This window comes from Ascaphus truei, chromosome 18 (genome assembly GCF_040206685.1).
Source record: "Ascaphus truei isolate aAscTru1 chromosome 18, aAscTru1.hap1, whole genome shotgun sequence".
NCBI lineage: Eukaryota > Metazoa > Chordata > Amphibia > Anura > Ascaphidae > Ascaphus > Ascaphus truei.
Window position 1 is genome coordinate 13,520,126 of NC_134500.1, and position 6,042 is coordinate 13,526,167.

The 6,042-nt window shown below is 42.6% G+C and overlaps 1 protein-coding gene across 2 annotated transcripts in view; it reads right to left on the minus strand.

Annotated features, from left to right (window-relative positions):
* Positions 1 to 3,408, minus strand: part of SQOR (sulfide quinone oxidoreductase) — a 34,778-nt gene extending 31,370 nt beyond the window's left edge. The window contains exon 1 of one of the 2 annotated variants that reach the window (XM_075575611.1): positions 3,204 to 3,407. The gene's annotated coding sequence lies outside the window, so the exon portion shown is untranslated. Of the gene's footprint in view, positions 1 to 3,203 lie in introns of both variants that reach the window. The other variant, XM_075575613.1, reaches the window with a different exon arrangement.
* Between the last annotated feature and the right edge of the window lie 2,634 nt (positions 3,409 to 6,042).

Consider the following 6,042-nt stretch of genomic DNA (forward strand, 5'->3'; position numbering starts at 1 on the left):
AATTTTCCATCAAAAATGGAATTTGCGATGCTTATACACAGTATACTATGGGAAGTAAATGCAAGCAAAGTTATTACAATTCATTTACAAGAATATATAGATTGATTGAGATATATCAAATCAAAAACAGTTGATACTGTCTTGTGGCTAACAAAATGCTTTTTATTTGTGTGAGCTTTTCGAGATACAATGATGATCTGTGATTATTTGTTCACTTTTATCCTCCATTACCTGTGAAGTCTCTCCTCCTGCATCTCACTATGCCCTACCTATTGCTTTTTCTCTTTACTGTTTCCTCGCTCCTTTGTGAACGTCTCTGTTGTCTCCAACTTCCCCACTGCACCATTATTTATACACCTCTCTCCCAACAACTTCTATACCCTGCAATAAAAAAACACCCACACAAATCCTCTATTCACACCCTCTATCTAACTCTGTTCCATTGCTAGGGATCTCCCCATAGCCTGAAGCCAGACATACACACCTGATCTCACTCATGCCTCCGTGCCATCTCTTCCCCTGTAAATGGTGTTAACCTTTTCATTTAATACTGACCTACCTTAAATCTCACCCCACAAATCAAGCATCCCAATAGCCTGCACTCATGGCTATTGTCCCACACTCAGTCACTCCTACCACCCATTGTGACCAAGCACTGCCATCTGCAGCACTTACTCCCTCACCTACTGTCTCTGTAAGTTTCCCATTAAACCTCTTATATTGTAAGCTCTTCGGGGCAGGGATTTCCTTTCCTATTGTCTGATTTTGCTGCACTTATTGTATAATTATAATTCCCTGTACTGTATTCTTTGTGAAGCGATGAGTACACTTTTGGCGCTATATAAATAAAGACAAAAAATACAATCTCTTCTTCGGGCGATGTTACAATTGATTCAGCCAAAAAACATTCATGAAACAAAGCATCTGTGGGTGAAGGCTCCCCCTCCCTCTGTGCAGTATGCGATTTATGACCTGAGGTGTTAAATGGTCCCTGAATGCTTGTGATGTAAGAGAATGTATGTGTGTGGGTGTATGTGTGTGGATGTGTATGTGTTTGTATGTATATTGTAATTAATAAAGTGCTCACAGTGTGTACAGTGCTTTACAAAAGTTGTGTTTAGAGGGGGAGTGTATGACAATGGTATGGGTAGGTGTTGAAATGTAAGAGGGTGTTGCATTTCTGTCCATGTGTGTAGCTACAATGTAGTCCCTATTGATATATAGGGATGGAATTACATTGTACATGTATGTGTAAGAGACAGGTATGTGTGCCCTCATATAGCGCAGTATTTATAGACATGGGCTTTAGAACTCATGGGAAGAGAGTTCTCATCTCCGCTTTGTGGCTCATGAAACTGTGGTCTTGGTTTAGGCCACCTGTAAGTGTCCCGAACAATTTCATAAATTTGTATTTGTATGTACATAGTAGCCACACACGTGGTCAGAAATGCAACACCCTCTTAAATTTCAACACCTACCCACACCATTGTCATACACTCCCCCTCTACACACACCTTTTGTAAAGTGCTGTATACACTGTGGGCGCTTTATTAAATTAAAATTTGCACACGTATACACACATTCTCTTACATCACAAGCATTCAGGGACCATGTAACACCTCAGGTCATAAATCGCATACTGCACAGGGGGGAGGGGGAGCCTTCACCCACAGATGCTTTGTTTCAAGCAAGTTTTTTGGCTGAATCAATTGTAACATCGCCCGAAGAGATCATTGTATCTCGAAAGCTCGCACAAATAAAAGCATTTAGTTAGCCACAGAACGGTATTAACTGTTTTTGATTATTAAACTCGGCTAACACGAGGCAGATACCTCAACACCCAAATATAGATAGATCGATTAATAAAATACAGAAAACATGGCGCTCGCATGTATAGATAAAGGTGGTATATTGGGTGCAGACCAGCCAGGTGTCAGCGAAGCAGCACATCTGATAGGAGAAAACAGGACAGGCACTCCAAGATCTAAAGGTGAAATTTATTTCCCAACGGAGCCTTTATCAAAAGCTCTTGATAAATGCTCCGTTGGGAACTTAAATGTTGAGGAATAAATAGAAATTGGACAACCTTGTTGCTATTTTGTTTCCTGGATGGTTTAAAAGTATGGACTTGCATCCTATCATGGACCCTGCCTTTGGAATGGCAGTCCATCCTTCTGGAGCATAAGAAGTTCTCTCCAGGTGAGTAGCACTGGTTTGAGATAATATCTCTCTCAATGCTTGTGTTCTAGTTACACTTGTGGGTGTGCTACTTGTATCTACTAAATTGTTATAAAATGTCAGCACAGATGTTGTTATGTGGCACACACCTATTTTTTCTCTTTTCCAAGCAGATCTTCGTGGATGTGGTTCATCCTTTTAGAAGCCACGGAACTGGTGTGTGTGTGTGTGTATATATCCCCTTTATTTTTACCAGTATATAGACTTTATACACTATATGGACGTTTTGTTGCATTTATCACTGTAGTCACATTATTATGCACGTATTTGAGGTGTAACACATTGTTTTTTCTGTCTGTATCCCACTGTCACATCTTTTAAAATGTGTCTTTATCCCAAACACTTTTTTGTATTTACACAATATCACCTTTTCCAATAGTATTGGAATATCCTAGTTAGCGCTTTATATATATATATATATATATACCATAATACTGAGTTAAGTTATGGTGAGTAAAAAAAGTGACAAAAACCCTCCACAGGAAAGTGTGTGTGTGTGTGTGTGTGTGTGTATACACACACACACACACGCACACGCACACACACACACACACACACACACACACACACACACACACACACACACACACACACGAGTTGCTCTTACCTGGATTCTCACTAATACATATTACAATTACATGCAAGAGAGTGACTTGTGCTTTCTAGGGAAAACAAATGGAGAAAAGTGTACAAGGTATGATACCAGGTAGCAAATAAACAGCATTGTTACATATTATTAGTAGTAATAAAGTAATTGTTGCACTGTAGCAGTGCTCTGGGAGGCAATGCTGCACCCTTAGCTGCATGCCCTGCATTATTATAAAAGTTCTTATCATGTGCTCTCCTGTGTAATAACTGGATACAGGATCTGAGCTGTGGGGATTCTGCGTGTGCACAACAGCAGCTGCTCAGCTTGTGGAGAGACAGGTAATGGGTCTCATAGGAGTCTGTGTTGTGTGTCTTACCTTGGGCGGATCCGTAGTGTGCACACACCGGGCAGATCATACAGTCACAGTCCTGCGCACTCAGGGGAGCTCTGCCCAGCCCAGATAACCCTGACTGGCTGTCCTCTGTTTTTTAGGGAGGGATCAGTTGTACAATGCACAGGGTGGGATATGTAGGGAGGTTGTATGGAGATTTGGAATAACAACTAACTGGGCAAACAGCATGCTAAAGGGGTGTCATCTGAATAAAGGCTGCAAGGATATATCATTATATTTTGGCACCCCTGCTGTTGACTCACGTGAGGTGCAATGACATCATATTTTGAGGGTACTCATGAAAATAAAACCCAGGAACTGAGAGGTTTATGCTAAATATGATCACTAAATTCTGTAGTGTGCTGACTGGACTCTGGCTCTGTGTTGCTTTCCAGTTATGTTATTTGCATTGATGCAAAAGTTGCATGTAGTTCAGCGGGGTTCACCCCTTTTTTTTGTCTCTCTCAGGGCACCCCTAATCACAGTGCGCAGTTGCTGAGGCACCCCGGTAACAGGACAGGGTCACAGAAAACAGAGTCAGAGGGGGCAGAGAGTCAGAGGGGGCAGAGAGTCACAGGAGTCAGAGGGGGCAGAGAGTCACAGGAGTCAGAGGGGGCAGAGAGTCACAGGAGTCAGTCAGTGGGGGGGAAGAGTTAGGTGGGATAAGGAGCCAGGGGGGCAGAGAGTCAGTGGGGGAACAGAGACAGGTGGGGTAAGGAGTCAGGGGGGCAGGCAGTCGCAGAAAACACCCCCTCCAACTGTCCATGCTGCCTCCTCCTGCTGCTTGGCAACACATCACAGGTTCCTGACACCTCCTCCTGACTGGCTGTATTAGGTCGTGCCTATAGTGTCGTAGTTGGCGACGACGGGTGACGTCACCCGTCGCCACCGGCGAAAGTTTTGATTCGCCGGGCAGCGGGATTCTGGCAATTTGATTTGTTCAGGGGCCGTCACGTGATGCGACGGCCCTTGAAAAATCTAGTTTTGCCGGCTTCAGGTTTTTCGCGACGGCAATGTATTTGTTTTCGGGCGACGCTGCATCGCCGTCGCCATCACTATAAGCGCGGCCTTACCCAGCAACAGCCAAACAGGAGAGAAGAAACTGCCCTGCTCTGGGGATCGGAGAAAGCCTGTGGCATCCTTTTGATCCTCTTCTACGGAACCCCAGGGTACCGCAGAACCCCGGTTTCCGAAACCTTACTCTAGTTTATGGTCAAGAATTAAATCTGGTCTGTTAACTTTGGGGGGTTATTAATAGTAATAGCTGTGACTGATCAATAATGGCTGCTCCAGTGAATGGTCATGTAATGGGACAGGGAGAGACAGGAGCTCAGATGGACAGAAATCTTGGTTTTTACTCAGCAATAGACCATCAAATAGTATTGTCAAAACTATGGGGGTATTACTAGGAATGAACCTCCAATTATTATACTCACATCCTAGTGAGTGTCAGTAGGCATATCACAATCTGTGGCAAATGCAGGTGGGTGGTGGACTGATGCGGGTTATCTCGAAAGAGGAGGGTGGATGGTTCGCTTTGGGTCCCTAACTCACACGAGAAATAATGGCCACGGAATGCCCTGTCCTGGGGGGGAAAGGGGGAATTATTAGTATTATTTGCAAAATGTTTGCTCCACCAAATAGCCAGCCGCAGACCCCATCATTAAGAACGGCCCAATGCGCATCCCAAGAAATAAAATGATTAATCTACTCTACTTGTTTTAGAAAATGTGGGCATCGGCTGTTATGCTTCCAGGCATTGCTCAACCTGCGTGAGTCATGTTCAGTTGAGTTGACGCCTTTGATGGCTTCCTTAGCGTGCATGGTGTGCATATTAGGGAGCTGTTCCATGCATTCTTTAACCATTCGCGATTTCGTCTTTAATTGGGATAGCTGGTGTGGATGGGGGCGTTTCCTCCCTACTATGGTCGCCACTATCTATTATTCTGCTCTTACACCTCTTATTTTCCTGTTTCTCACCTTTTTGGTTCATTTGTGGCATCTCCGAAGATTGCCGACTAAGGTATTGGTTCTATTCAAAATAGAGTTGACCAGCATCTAAACACTTTCAAAATGCAGAAGCAGCAAACATTTTGTAGAAAAGGCAAACAAGTGAAAGGTTCCTCAAAAGTGCATCCTTCCTTACATGCACCATACCAGAAGTCAGGTGGTGCTAGTTTTAATTTAGGATTAAACCCTACCATTCCTGAAGTTTCCAGAACACATCGCAAATGCTCAAAAAAATAATACATCAAAAACACTCTAACTTTCATCTAAGGGGTCCTGAAGATTAATTTAATCATTATAGCTATGAGAAACTTCTATGGTTTCTTTTAAAATGTTCTACTCCAGGTCTGGTCTTACACCCATAAATCTACTATCCTTGCCTCATTGGTTTGCATTCTGCATAGGAATGTTTCATTTGTACATTAGGTGGAACACAAGCTCCAAACCATGGTAACAACTGGCACTAATTTCAGGGGTGTCTCTCCATTCCCCTTCAGTACTAATGACCACACATGAAGGGGTTATACGGAAATGTGAAACAGACGTCAAAGTCCCAATTGTAAATGAAGGAACTTTAAACATTTTTTTTTTTATAAAAAAAGTGTCTTTTTTTTTTTTTTTAAAGATAAGACCAAAACATTTTGTTTTAATAAACACCATTCACTGCCAATAACGCACTTTGGGCCGAAGTGGAACTTTAACTGAACTTGTAGGGATAGCAGAAATGGTTCAGTGATTGTGTGATTATTATACAGCTTTCACTACCTGTAACCAAACTTCAAGAATAATAAAACATTAAAAAACGAAGAAGACTCAG